Source organism: Tyto alba, unplaced genomic scaffold, assembly GCF_018691265.1.
Source record: "Tyto alba isolate M040663 unplaced genomic scaffold, T.alba_DEE_v4.0 Super-Scaffold_48, whole genome shotgun sequence".
NCBI classification, from domain to species: domain Eukaryota; kingdom Metazoa; phylum Chordata; class Aves; order Strigiformes; family Tytonidae; genus Tyto; species Tyto alba.
In genome coordinates, this window is record NW_024881324.1 from 910,674 (window position 1) to 923,849 (window position 13,176).

Sequence of the window (13,176 nt, forward strand, 5' to 3'; positions counted from 1 at the left end):
AGGCATCTAAATAAAGGGTGTAAGTTTCAAGCCCTTCAGCAGATGTGGAAGATATCAGAGACGTCAATGCTTATGACCTGTGCAAAGTCACCTTCCCCTCTCACACAATTTTCTAACAATAGATACTCATACTTGAAAACAAAACCATGACTACTGTTGGAAAGTTATTGCAGCTATAGGGTATAGCTATAATTGCAAATGTGTCTCTGCTTTATTCAGAAGGGCTCCCGCAGGTCTTGCTAAAGGCTAACATTAGATTGGCATTACCTCCCAACTCTAAATCAACTTACTCGGTCAAGTTCAGGGCACAAACAGCAAGTTAATGGTGATAAACTGAATAGCTGAAAAATACTCTGCTGTGTTATACTCGATGGACTGCGTGCTGCGCTGGTTCTGCTGGCACCTGCAGCTCTCCCAACTGCTAAGTGACACCAACTGGACAAACAAAAACAAAACAGCACTGCTTTATGGAAGGAGTAATTTTATTCTACAAGATTTAAGTAGCCTTTATTACAACTGCTGTGGAGAGAGCAAACAACAAGGGAAATCCTAGAGGTGAGATGCTCAGCAGGGGTATATGGCATCAAAAATTATTTCCAGAGAAGAAAAAGATATTTTAAAAACATCAATGAATGGTGGAACTGCTCTGCTGAGAAATTAAAGCACTATTATTGGTGTCAGTATTTACAACATATTATGGCATACAATAATAAGTGGAAAAAGGTCAGAATAATTCAGGATTGTTACTACTTAATTTGCAATAGACATTTGTATAGCCCTGAGGTCAGCCAGACCCGCAGGGAGGCAGCATCCATTAATCAAAAACTAACCTCAGTAACACAGAGTGAGATCGTTAGACATCTGAACACCCTCCACTCCCACAGTCCAGCAACATAGAAATCCCTCCCCTCAGAAGAGGGACAAAATATTGGACAATTCCTCTAAAAGAACATACTCTGGTTTCCATGTGTCTTCCATTTTCGCAAGAACATGGCCTCCCTTATCAATTATCTCTGCTACCATCATGTATGTACTCTGCAGCGAAAATGAAGTGAGACCTGGAAAGGGAGATCTTGAAGGAACAAGACAGTATCTTGTCCCTTCCACAGTGCAGAGACAAGACAAAGCACACTTACATCCTCTGGATTTTTATCTCACCTGTCTTAAGCCTCCTGTGAAGGGTATTTCAGAACTTCTCTAACTGTCTTCCAGTATTGAACTATTTTTACACCGGATAAACAGACCACAGAAGAAAACTATCCATTGGTTATACATCAGTTTTAAGCTTTGGATGGAAAAAAGATCTAGCAGACTGCCTGGAAGGAGACGTACACACACAGAAAAGGTTGTAAAAATCTTTTTGAAAAGGCTGTACAAATCTTTTTGAAGCTTGCAGATCTTAAAGTTGCAACTGTCCAACAGCTGACTGAAGGCCTGTGTGACAAAGCTGTGCAGTCTCAATCCGCTTCCTCTTTCGAGTGTCATTACGACAGAAAACAATAAATCCAGCAAGCTGCGCTGCACAGCAGGTAGATAACCAAACCATCCTTTTGCAGCAGAGGTACAATTTGTAGATGCTGGCTGACGCCTCTGGATAAACTTGAGTAACTTATAAGGAGAGTTAGAAGAAAGATACTCACATAGTTTACGTTGGATCACATAAGTGCACAGAACGCAAGAATTTATTTATTTTGCACTTGCTCAAGGTCAAAAATGACTGGACGAAAATGACAACAAAAGCTTTGCTACGGCAATGGGTTGAAACTAAGAGTATTTTTTATTCTCCACTTAAGACTACGAGCCCTCATCAAAAATAAAATGGCACTATGGTTCAAATCATCATTGTTGTACTGCAGTTCTTAAGGAAAAATTGTCAAAATACTAAGTGCCAGCTCCTGAACTATAGTAATTCTTGAAAAAGTCTCATCCTTCAGTAGAAGAAAAAAATTCTCTCATTGCTGTAGAGAAAGCCCTACAATTTGAACTCACAAGATTCACAGTCTTTCACAGATTGTCAAGACTTTAAATACTGGGTGGTTTTTTTTTGTTTGGTTGGTTTGGTTTTTTTCTTGTGTGTGGTTTTTTTGTTTGTTTGGGGTTTTGGTTTTTGTTGGTTTTTTGTGTTGTTTTTTTTTTTTTTTTTTTTAATAAAAACTTAATAGAATAAAGTCATGATCCCATTTAAGTCAGTGTCAGGATTTAGGAGATCTCATTTATGATATCCAAACCCTTGCAACTGTTCATACTGCTTTTTAATATCTAATACTTTTTTTAAAAAATAAATCGTCTTCTAACTTGTTCTCTACCTAAGCATGAAAGCTAGTATTTGCAGATCCAGAGGACCCAAGTCTGTAAATATACTATGTATAAAGTCTGAACAATGATCTCAGAAGTGCTGAACACAGAGATGTTCAGAGTTCAAAGGAAACTGCAGACACTTGCCATCTCCAAAATGTAGAAGCTAGCTGCCACATAAAACATGAGGTTGTCTTGAAACAACAAAAGTTTACAACTTCAGCCAAAGCAACAGCAGCTACAGAAAGAGTAGCAAAAGCTTTTATTTATTGTCCAGTGTGATTTGAATTGTTGCAATTCAATCAATTACTAGATTTCACTTTGACATTACAGCAGTAATAGTACTTACAACGCAGACATTGTGGAGGAACACAATGTAAGGCTACGACATCAAAATTAAGTTTTACTGAAAAAGTTCTCTGGAACCCACCTCACTTAAAATGAAAAGCAAACTTCCTGTTTTATGGCCTTCAGGTGATAGATATTACCTTCATTAATTAACAATATGCCATATAGTAGAAGAAAGTCTGACACTTGAAGTCAATTGGATGTGCTAGGATTTTAGCTAATATTTTTGTATTAAAAGACTAAGGTGTTATAAAACCAGATTCAGAAGTTACATAAGTGCATCTAATTTATGCTAGCCTTCAAGGCCTGTTCACAGGTTGATTGGCAGAGACTGGCTCAAGCAATATAAGTACTAATATCAACAAAGCTAACTGACCATTTTTGAGATTACTGAACACCCAGCCACTGCCTGAGATACCGCATGAAAAAAAGCTTTCATAAGGTGGTACAACAACAGCTAGCCAGAAAAGGCAAAATCTTGCAAACTAAGTACATCAGCAGTCTCTCCATTTGTGTCATGCTATTTTATCACTTTCAGGAAAAGCCTCAATGTAGCTGGATGCTGTACATCCATTTCTAGACTTGAAATCTCGTGTGTTGAATGATACAAGATCAGAGAAATTAGTACATTTTCTTGGCTAAGGGTTTGGGGCAGGAGTCTTTTCACCCACATGACCATGTGAAGTTTTATGTCCATTGTTAGTCTGGTCTCCTGCAGAGAAAAAGCTTACTTGACCACTGTGTAAATAGATCCATTTGGGTTTTTTTACTTACAGTACCTTTTAAGCCATCAACTGATTTCTACCAGGGAAGAGATTACCAGCAGGTAATTAAATTCCTACCACTTCTGTCAAAACAGTCCCCAAAAAACACATCAACCAATTTCCATAATTGAGAATGGTAGCCTGTGTGTCACACCATCAGTGCAGTCTGTGAAATGAGGGGGCTATACAAAAAAAATGTAGAGGCACATGCAAAGACAACAGAAAAATCCTTGTTTGACCTCAAGACAGAAAGTCACAGAAATAGTCATTAACTATGCTGTTCAGAAGACTACTTGTTATAAACTGATAAATCACAGGTGTGCACCCCTCTAAAACACAAACCTCTGTAGCCCCACCTCAGACAACTGAGTCCTTAAAATCCATCTATATTTAACCTGTGGAACTCTTTGTAACATGCAGAAGAGTTAATAAACTGTACAGAGGTCAGATTTATCAAGGAAAATGCATTAGGACATGAAATAACTACTAAACTGCCCCTTCATCATTAACTAGCTGAAAGCTGGCATCAGGCTAACTACAGTCATATTACCTCCAACTGGATTGACTGAATTCCTATCTGCTCAGAACAGAGTCACATTATCCTGAAAAATACTCAACAGTCATACCCCTGGCACCATTCAGAAAGAGATGAGCGACTCAAATGGAAAAGCAACTATATCTGCAGTTAAATTAGATTATAAATTTGTACAGAAAGACATTTTGTGACAGAAATTGAAAGCTAACTGCCTAAGAGTAGGAAGGATTTCTCCCCCTGGGTACAATATCCATTTCGGTGGTTCTGTGCTTTCTCTACAGCATTGAAATCAGAGTCTGCTGGATACACAGCACTTGATCACAACTCCACCTTTAATCACCAAGTTCCTATTAAGGATATATATTTAGTACCACTGTCAAAACTAGCAAACATAAAGCACCACCACATGCCTTCTTAAAGACCTGTAATTGAAGTCAATACAACCAATATGTGAAGAAGCCCACAGCAAGCCTACTTTATTCAACACCACAGAAGGTACAGCTGGAAAAGGACTGAAGGGCTCCACCTGAAGCAGGTACTGTGTATGTGCAAGTGGGGAGGAAATCAACTGCTTTTAAAGCATTCCTGATGGACATGTCACTAACCATAGCAACTCTCCCACCTCCACACCACTGAAATTAGAAGCCTGCTCAGACAGCATCCAAAACCAACACGGTGAGAGGTCAGCTGTTTGAAAAGCTGAACTAAACTACAGCATCTCCAGGTCACCAAAACTTCCTCACTCCATGCAGCTCATTACAACTGATAGAATTGCAACTCACTGACAGGCAACTAGTGAAGATGTAACAGATTCATCTTTTGCACGTGAACCTGAGGTTTTCAGAAGTGTTACAGAAGTGCACCTCCACTCCTCCACCACAGTACTCCCCTGAAGAAAAAGGTGGGAAAAGGCTCAACTGGACAAGCATCCCCAGCACAGAGCCTCCTCCACAGACCACGACCATAACTCATTAGCTCAAGTAATGTAAAATCCAGGCTACACAGCATCTTCTGCTGTCTTGGGCTTAAGGGAAAAGCATCAGCCCATGAAGTTTGCACACATACACTCTTCGCCTTCTCTGCACCACTTGGGCACACAGTTTGATGTGTAACATGCTGAGCAGCTCAACCCCCATCATCTAAGGTACCAAAATGAGTTTGGTCAGTATTAACTTTGTATTATGCCAGGTTTTAATGGTTCAGATTTGGCTCAAGACAATGCCTAATTGTGAAATATCAACTGCAACAGTCAACCTTGTAAACACAAGGAGTGGATAATTAAAACAAACGTAGAGTTCTATGGATGAGGATGAGTCTCCTACTACAAACTACTGTAGAGACAGCTACAGAACCTACCCCAAAGAGTTTAAAAGCCAGTATATCCTAAGTCAACTCCACTATCTTGTCATGCAGTCAATATGAGGAACATGAGAATTCTTATACGGAACAAACAGATAGTGTGGAACAGAGGGCAAAACAGTTTATGCTTTAGTTTGTTCTCTCAACTATCTGACCATCCATAGGTTATCTGCAATATGCTCCTGAAGGGGGTCAGGGGAGTGATGGAACTGTCTTCTGGTTTTGTATAGCAACCACAACATAGACAGTACCCAAAACTGCAGTGATACCAGAAGTCACACATAGTATTTTCTTCTGTTTAAGCTCATGGGCTGTGTTTGTGTGGCGGTGGTTTTGGTAGCAGGAGGGGGCTATAGTGGTGATCCCTGTGAAAAGCTTCTCAAAAGCTCCCCTGGCTCCAAATCAGACCCACCTCTGCAACCAAGGCCAAGATGATTAGAGACGGTGGCTGCACCTCTGTGATAATGTACTTAAGAAGCGTAACCTGAGAGGGGGTTGAAACTTGTAAGGAAGAGTTATGAGAAAGAAGAAAACCAAGGTCAGCGGAAGGAAGGAGAAAGAAGGGGGGCAGGTGTGCCAGAGCAGAGACCCCTGTATCCCATGGGGAGACAGCAGGGCTGCCCACCCTACCACCCATGGAGGTCACTGGTGGAACAGAGGCCGACCTGAAGCCAGAGGAGGAGCCCACACCAGGATAAGCATCTGTGCTTAAAGGAGGTCAGGACTCTAAGGGGAGAAACGGCCCCCATAGTTGTAGTTCAGCACTGGGAGGACTGCAACATGCAGGGGTGACCCACACCAGATCAGCTCGGGAATGGTTGTGGCCTGTGGGGAGGACTCACACTGGAGAAGGTTTGCGGAGAACTGTCTGCAGTGAGAGGGGAGTCCCATGGAACAGGGGAGGGATGTGCGGCATTCACACCCCACACCCCTACCCCCACCCCGAGATGGAAGGAGTGGGGAGCTGACTGTAAGCCCCATCCCCTGCCCCTGAGATGCTGGGGGAAGAGACGGAGAGCAGATCTGAGCCCAGGAAGACGGAAGGGGTGGGGGGAGGTGTTTTGGGATGTGGTGGCACTTCTCACTGTCCCACCTTATCTAAGTGTTGTCTTCGTTACTGTTTGAATTAAAGTGACTTTTTTTTTTATCTTCCCCTAAGGAGTCTGTCTTTTGCCCATAACCATAATGGGTGAGTACCCCTCCTTGTCCTTATCTGGATTCCTGATTCATTTATTCTTCATTATCTCCTTCCCATTCCTAAAGGGGAAGGGGTGAGTGAACAGCTGCGTGGTGCTCAGTTGCCCTCTGAGCTCAAACCAGGACAGCTCTGCTCTACTGCTCAGAATGCACTCTGACAAAGCATTTCACGTCCTACTCATCAGCACCATGTTCAACCGTCAGATGTAAATACACGTTCAGGCTGTAGCAAACACACCATCTAACAGAAGACTGGAGAATAACTTGACAAGTAATATTCTTACAGTCTTTGGACATATTAATATCTAAAGATATATGTATATATTCATGCACACACACACAGAACAAGATAAAAGCATGATTTGTGAGCTCAGATGAGATATAGTAAATTTCACATGCACACTAAGGAAACTTCCCATTAAACTGTTTGAGCCTTCATACATAAATACATATATACATATTTATACGAACATAAATAAACCTACCTGCAAGTTAAATACCAAAACATATACTCACTCCCCCACCGCAGCGCACCGCTGTTTCTCCCCACGCTCCAGGCCTAACAGGTTGCACACGCATTTTCGCCCCACGCATTTTTTTCGCCCCACGCAGGCGGAGGGCGAGCTCCCCGAAGGCCGGGCCGTTGCTACCGCTGTCCCATCGCCATGCCAGCGCGGCCGCCGCTCACACCCGGGCCAGAGCTCTCCTCTCCCCGGAGCCCCTCACACCGGGTGGGCTGCGCTTCGCTCCCCCGCCGAGCCCAGCGCTCAGCTCGGGGGGTTAAGTCACCTGGCGCCCAAGCGGGGAGCCGGGCAGCACCCACTCCGCTTTTCCAGTCCTTCCCCACCCGCGGCCGCACCGGCGAGCCTACCTGTCGGCGGCGGAGGGCAAGAGCCGGCGGGGCCCCCACAGCCCCCTTCCTCCCGGCGGCGCGGTACTGGGGGCCCGCCGTGCCGCCCCGCCGCTGCTGACTCAGGAGCGGGCGCCATCCCCCCGCACACCTCCCGGCGGCCGCCGCCTTCCGCGCAGGATCACTGCCCAGAGACACCCCCCCCCTTCCCTTTCCCCTTCCCCACGCACACGCCCAGCCCGCCGCAGCAGAAAGGAGACGCACCTGCGGGTAGGCAGCGAGCCCGGGGAAGGGAGACGAGGGGTTGGGTCCAGCTCCATCCCAAGAGGGAGGGCGGGGGCCTCCCGACGGCAGCGAGACGAGCGGTCGCCGCGCCTCCATCTTGAGGAGGGGGCGCGAGGGGCTGCAAATGGCGCCGCCCCCCGGCAGGGCTGCCAATGGCGCCCGCCGTCTCCCTCCCCTCAGCGGGGCCCGCCGGCGGGGGAAATGCCCCGTTCCCTTCCGCAGGGTTACCGCCAGATGGCCTTTGCCTCTCCCGAGGGTCAACCTCGGTGCTGCCGCTGGAGGTGAAGCAGCAAGAGGGCTCCCAGGTCTTCAGGCCTTTAAGCGAAGGTCTTCAGATGTCGAACGCACTAGTTGCGGCCGAGGCCCCCATTTTCTGGAAAATACGGGGCCAGGGACCTGACGCTGCTCCTTTGGCGAAGCCCCACATCCTCATGATGAGTATCTCTGAAGCCTCCAAAAGAGTAATCCATGGCTTATTCAGCACAGCCTTTCAGTAAAATATTCAGCATTCTGGTGTCTCTGATTTTGCTCTATCCGAGTTCTTGCCACATTCACATTTTCTGCAGAGAGGGATGTTTGCAGTCACAGCATGCAGAAGTGGTTTGTTAATTTCTTTGATTTTTAGAATTACACTGAAAAATAATTGGCCTATTTCCACGTGGAAAGATTCATTTTTTTACTCAACACCGAAGTCCACATGCCATAGAGAAGTGGTTTAGGATTGTCTGTCTTAGCAGCGTTTTAAGCAAGCAATTTAATTTCCAAGTGAAATAAAATGCAGTGTGCTGTGACTTCCAAACTTTAATTGCAGAGGTTTCATGTTGATTTGCACCACCCTGTCAAGGTCCCAAATCCTCTGTTCCACCTGCTAGTGTATTGCCAAGTTCTGCTTAGTCTTTAATGAATTGCCAATGCTTGGCTCTGTGTAAATGGTATTCGGCAGGTGCTACAGGATGATGCTCTAAAGATGTATAAAATGTAATCTTGTGAGCATACAGCTGTTTTTACTGCCTCTTCTTGCCCCATCTTCTGATTCCCACCCTTTTTTTTAACAGTAGTCTGACATCTCCTGAAGCTACTTAAATCTTCCTTGGTACGGAGAGCCCATATCTCACATGCTTGCTCTGTAAAGCAAGGAATTAAATCTCTGAACTGTAATAGTGGATTGCTTGTGAATATATATGAAGAAGCCGAAAGGAATTGTCTGCTGACATTTTTTAAAATATTTTTTTTGCTATGTTGTTTTGCTATGAATTTTGATTCCTCAGTTTCTCTGATTCCATGTATTGGCTGTTTCAGCCAGCTGATAGAAGTCAGCTTATTTGCAGTAAAAAGGATTGTGAGAAGTAACAGCAGAATTTTGCTTTAGCTAAAAGTAATTGAACAATTACTTTTATTGAGTTAGGCTAAAGCTATTATTAGTACAACAATCCAAATTTTAAGAAAAGTAAAAGAATTTACTACTGGGAAAAGGGGGGAATTGATCTGAGGAAACACTAACCTGACAGCCCCCCCACCTTCTTGGGGTGCTCACCAGATGGCCTCCATCACAGGGCGGTAACTCCTTTGCAATGGAATGAGAAAGAACAGGATGGGCCATCCCTGGTATCTCTTGTCCTTGAGATAAGAAAGGAACTAAAACCACTGAGTCATAAAGACAAAGGAGCTGCAAATTAGCCCAGACTTGAAGGACAAGGTGTACGTGACCACAGGACTGAGTTGGCGCAGAAGTAAGGGTCAGCTAGCGAACACCGTGAAGAAGACTACGAGCCTTCATCTGCAGACCCCTGCCCACGACCACCAGGGAGCACTGCGCAAGCGCGACGGGAGGAATTTGGGGTGGGGGGATATGTTAGTGATTTCTTGGAACTAATTGTAATATTCCCTCCCTATCCTTGGAGTAGTGATGCAGATGCATTAGAGTAGATGAATATATAACGTTTTATACAATAAAAGGGAGCCCCTTTGGCTCCAGAGGGCGCATCATTGTGCCCAGTGCTGTATTCTTTGCTCCACTGACTTTGTCCCTAATAAACCCCTTTTTTTTTTTTTTTAACATATATACGTGGGCTTGTTTCTCACAACTGGGGGCTCGTCTGGGAGGACAGAAGCCTCGCCGCCGTGGGGCCAGAGGGCCCTGAAGGGAAGGCGCGCCCCGCTGAGCTCAGGGGTCTCTTCGGTTCCCTCTGGCACCATCGGAGGGTGGCGGTGACGATCCCGGCGGGGGACTCGTGGGCCAAAGAGGGGGTAGGGCTCCCTGGAGACCCCGTCAGCCGTTACACCTTGTGCACAAGACCCGGGCAATGAAAAGGGGACTGTAAGGAGGGCCTGGCTGGCGGGCTGGGGGGAGGACTGAAAGGTGTGTGTGTGTGAGACGCGAGGCCCAGGTCGCACTGGCGAAGCGGTTGTGGAGTCTTTGTAACCGCGGGTCCGTGCTCCCGCGAGGGGGACGGCAGGTGAAGAGACGAAGCGAGGGAAAAGGAGTGAACGGCTCCCCCGGGGAGGGAAGGGGAAACAAGACACTTCAGTTAGCCTAGTTGAGTGAACAAGAAACTAGGAGCTAGGCAGTTGTTTCCCAGGATTGGGAAACAAGATACTTCAGTTAGTCTAGTTGAGTGAACAAGGAACTAGGAGCTAGACAGTTGAGTTCCCTGGGAAAAGGGGAAACAAGATACTTCCGTTACCTAATTGAGTAAACAAGTTAATAGGAGCTAGATGGTTGAGTTCCCAGGGTAATAGGGAGCCAAGGATTGCCATTTCCCACACAGTCCATTAGGGAAAGGCTGGGAGGAGAAGAGGGGAAAAAGAAAAAAAAAAAGGAGCAAGAAGTTACCAGGTGGTATTCTATCGGACAGTCCATTAGGAAAGAAATTAGCAAATTGGGATTACAGCCCATATATCAGAGGAAAGAGTAAGATCAAGATGGTAAATTATTGTATGTTTGAATGGACTAAAGGACCTATCAGGGAAGATTTGGTGTATTGGCCAAAATAAGGATCAGAAGAGGATTGGATTTGTCAAGCTCTAAATATTTATGTTAATTCAAATGAACCATTTAATCAAGAAGAAAGTAAATATGCCTCGTGTTGGACAGGGTTGTGGAGATTTGAGATTTTTAAATAGAAGCAGGAGGAGCAGGTTGAAGAAGGTGAAAGGGAAAGGAAGGGAAGGAGATGGGACCCTTTGGATAACTTACCCCCCCATATAACCCAGCACACCTGGAAAATCAAGGGGTGCAGCAGGAAGATGCGGGTGAGGAGGACGATGCGGGTGAGGAGTCCCCTGTTAATATCAGACCTGAAACCGGGCAGCAATGAAGCGGGGGGAGGAATCGTTTAAGGGAGCACAGGGAGGCTAGGGTTAATCCCTCGTGGGAAGTTCCAGCGGCAGGAATTCAAGGGGGGATGGGATTTGTGGATGTGCTGCTCACTAATGTAGAAGTGAGGGCGTATAAGAAAGAAATGAAGAAGTTATTAGAGGACCCTGTGGGGCTGTCAGAAGAGATTGATCAATTTTGGGGACCCAATGTATACACATGGGCGGAGATGCAGTCGATTATGGGAATCCTTTTTTCCCCTGAAGAGAGACAGATGATTAGAACGGCTGGAATGTGGATATGGGAGAGAGAAAATCAGCAGGGGATACCCGGGAAACAGAAACTCCCTGTAACCCCTTTGCAGTGGAATCAGAATGAACAAGAGGGGAGGAGAGATACGAGTGACTCTAGGTCATTATAATAAGAGTCTGGATGAACTCCTGAGAGAAGCACAGAAAGTATATGTTAGGAGGGATGAAGAAAAGGCTAAAATTAAAGCTAAAATTATAACTGCACAAGAAGCTATTAGAAATAAACACAGGGAATCTCAGAGGGAAAATTACAAATTTGAAAGAAGCAAGGGAATGGAAGGAAAAGTGGGACCAAGGGAAGAGGCAACGCTGGCTAGGGAAATCACAAGGGGATGTTTTTATTGTGGGAAAGGGGGGGGGGGGGGGGCATTGTAAACGAGAATGCCCTCAGAGAATGCGGAACCTGTTGGTGTTTGAAGTAACCCAACAGGATGAGGGTGGTAATCCCTAGGGGTGTCAGGGGCTCTACCTTCTGGGGGGTATACCAACAGAAGAGCCCTTGATACATTTGAAATTAGGACCCCAGGAGGAAGATTATGTGAAAGATACAGCCTGGGTTGTAGGGGCTAAAGGCGAAGGTTTTCGGTCCCAGTTATAAAGAATTTGTTAATACAAGGGGAAGATCAATATGTTGTTAATGCCAGGGCTAGGATGTAATTTGCTAGGTAGAGATTTACAAGTGCAGTTAGGAATAGGTGTGGTGCCGGATGAAGGAAAAATGGTGGTTAAATTACTTGAATTATGGGAGGAGGATGAGAGGGAGGTGAAACCTGAGGTTTGGGCCAAGGAAGGGAATCAGGGAGGGTTGAATATTCTCCCCATTAAGGTAACAGTAGAAGATGAGTCACGCTCTATCAGGGTAAAACAATATAATATACCAAGAGAAGGGAAAGAAGGACTTAAACCAGTGATTGAATCCTTGCTGCAGGATGGCACCCTTGAACCTTGTATGTCTCCCCATAACACTCCTATACTTCCAGTAAAGAAAACAGGTGGAACTTTTACTTATTTGTAAATGCAGAGAATGGAGCGGCTCATGGAGTGTTGGTTCAGGATCAGGGAGAGCAAAAGAAATCAGTGGCTTATCTCTCAAAACTGGATCCTGTGAGTCGAGGGTGGCCAACCTGCATACAGGCAGTAGCTGCTACTGCGATTTTGGTAGAAGAAAGTAGAAAATTAACATTTGGAGGTACTATCATTGTGCATACTCCACACTCAGTGAGGAGCGTGTTGAGTCAGAAAGCTAGAAGGTGGTTAAGAGACTCAATGATGTTGAAATATGAAGCAATACTGATGGATCAGATAGATCTCACATTAGTAACAAACAAAAAGATTAATCCCTCATAATTTCTATACGGGGAGGATGTTCAGGAACCAGAACATGACTGTTTGGATTTTATAAATTATCAAACAAAAGTAAGAGAAGATTTGTTAGATGAACCTTTGCCTTATGGGGAAAAGCTATTTATTGATGGGTCCTCTCAATGCCTGGAAGGGAGAAGAATATCAGGTTATGCAACTATCAATGGGCAAGAAAATGGTAGTGTTAGAAAAACGGAGATTGCCTACTGGATGGTCAGCGCAAGTCTATGAACTCTATGCCCTGAAACAGGTGTTGATATATTTGAAAAATAAGGAAATGTGCATTTGGAGTGGTCCACACATTTGGAAAAATATGGGAAGAAAGAGGGCTTATAAATACAAAAGGGAAGGAGATAGAATTTCTGAGAACAAGAGGAGGATATACTTAAAAACAGGGGGTGAAAAAGATCCAAAAGGAAAATGGACTTTACCAGATGGAAGGGAGATGTTAAATAAAACATTATCATGAGAAATTCTGTCATCAATACATCAGAAAATACATTGGGGAACGCAAGCACTTTGTGATCATTTTCTTAGATAATATGGGTGTATAG

The 13,176-nt window shown here is 44.7% G+C and overlaps 1 protein-coding gene across 6 annotated transcripts in view; it reads right to left on the reverse strand.

Annotated features, from left to right (window-relative positions):
• KIAA0319 (KIAA0319 ortholog) overlaps positions 1-13,176 on the reverse strand; it is a 96,190-nt gene that overhangs the window by 55,133 nt on the left and 27,881 nt on the right. For 3 of the 6 annotated variants that reach the window (XM_032998922.2, XM_042806752.1, XM_032998926.2), the window contains exon 1: positions 7,613-8,697. The exons of 1 other annotated variant lie outside the window; for it this stretch is intronic. The gene's annotated coding sequence lies outside the window, so the exon portion shown is untranslated. Of the gene's footprint in view, positions 1-6,983; positions 7,076-7,369; positions 7,487-7,612; positions 8,698-13,176 lie in introns of those variants that run through there. 2 more of the 6 variants (XM_032998923.2, XM_032998924.2) reach the window with 2 other exon arrangements.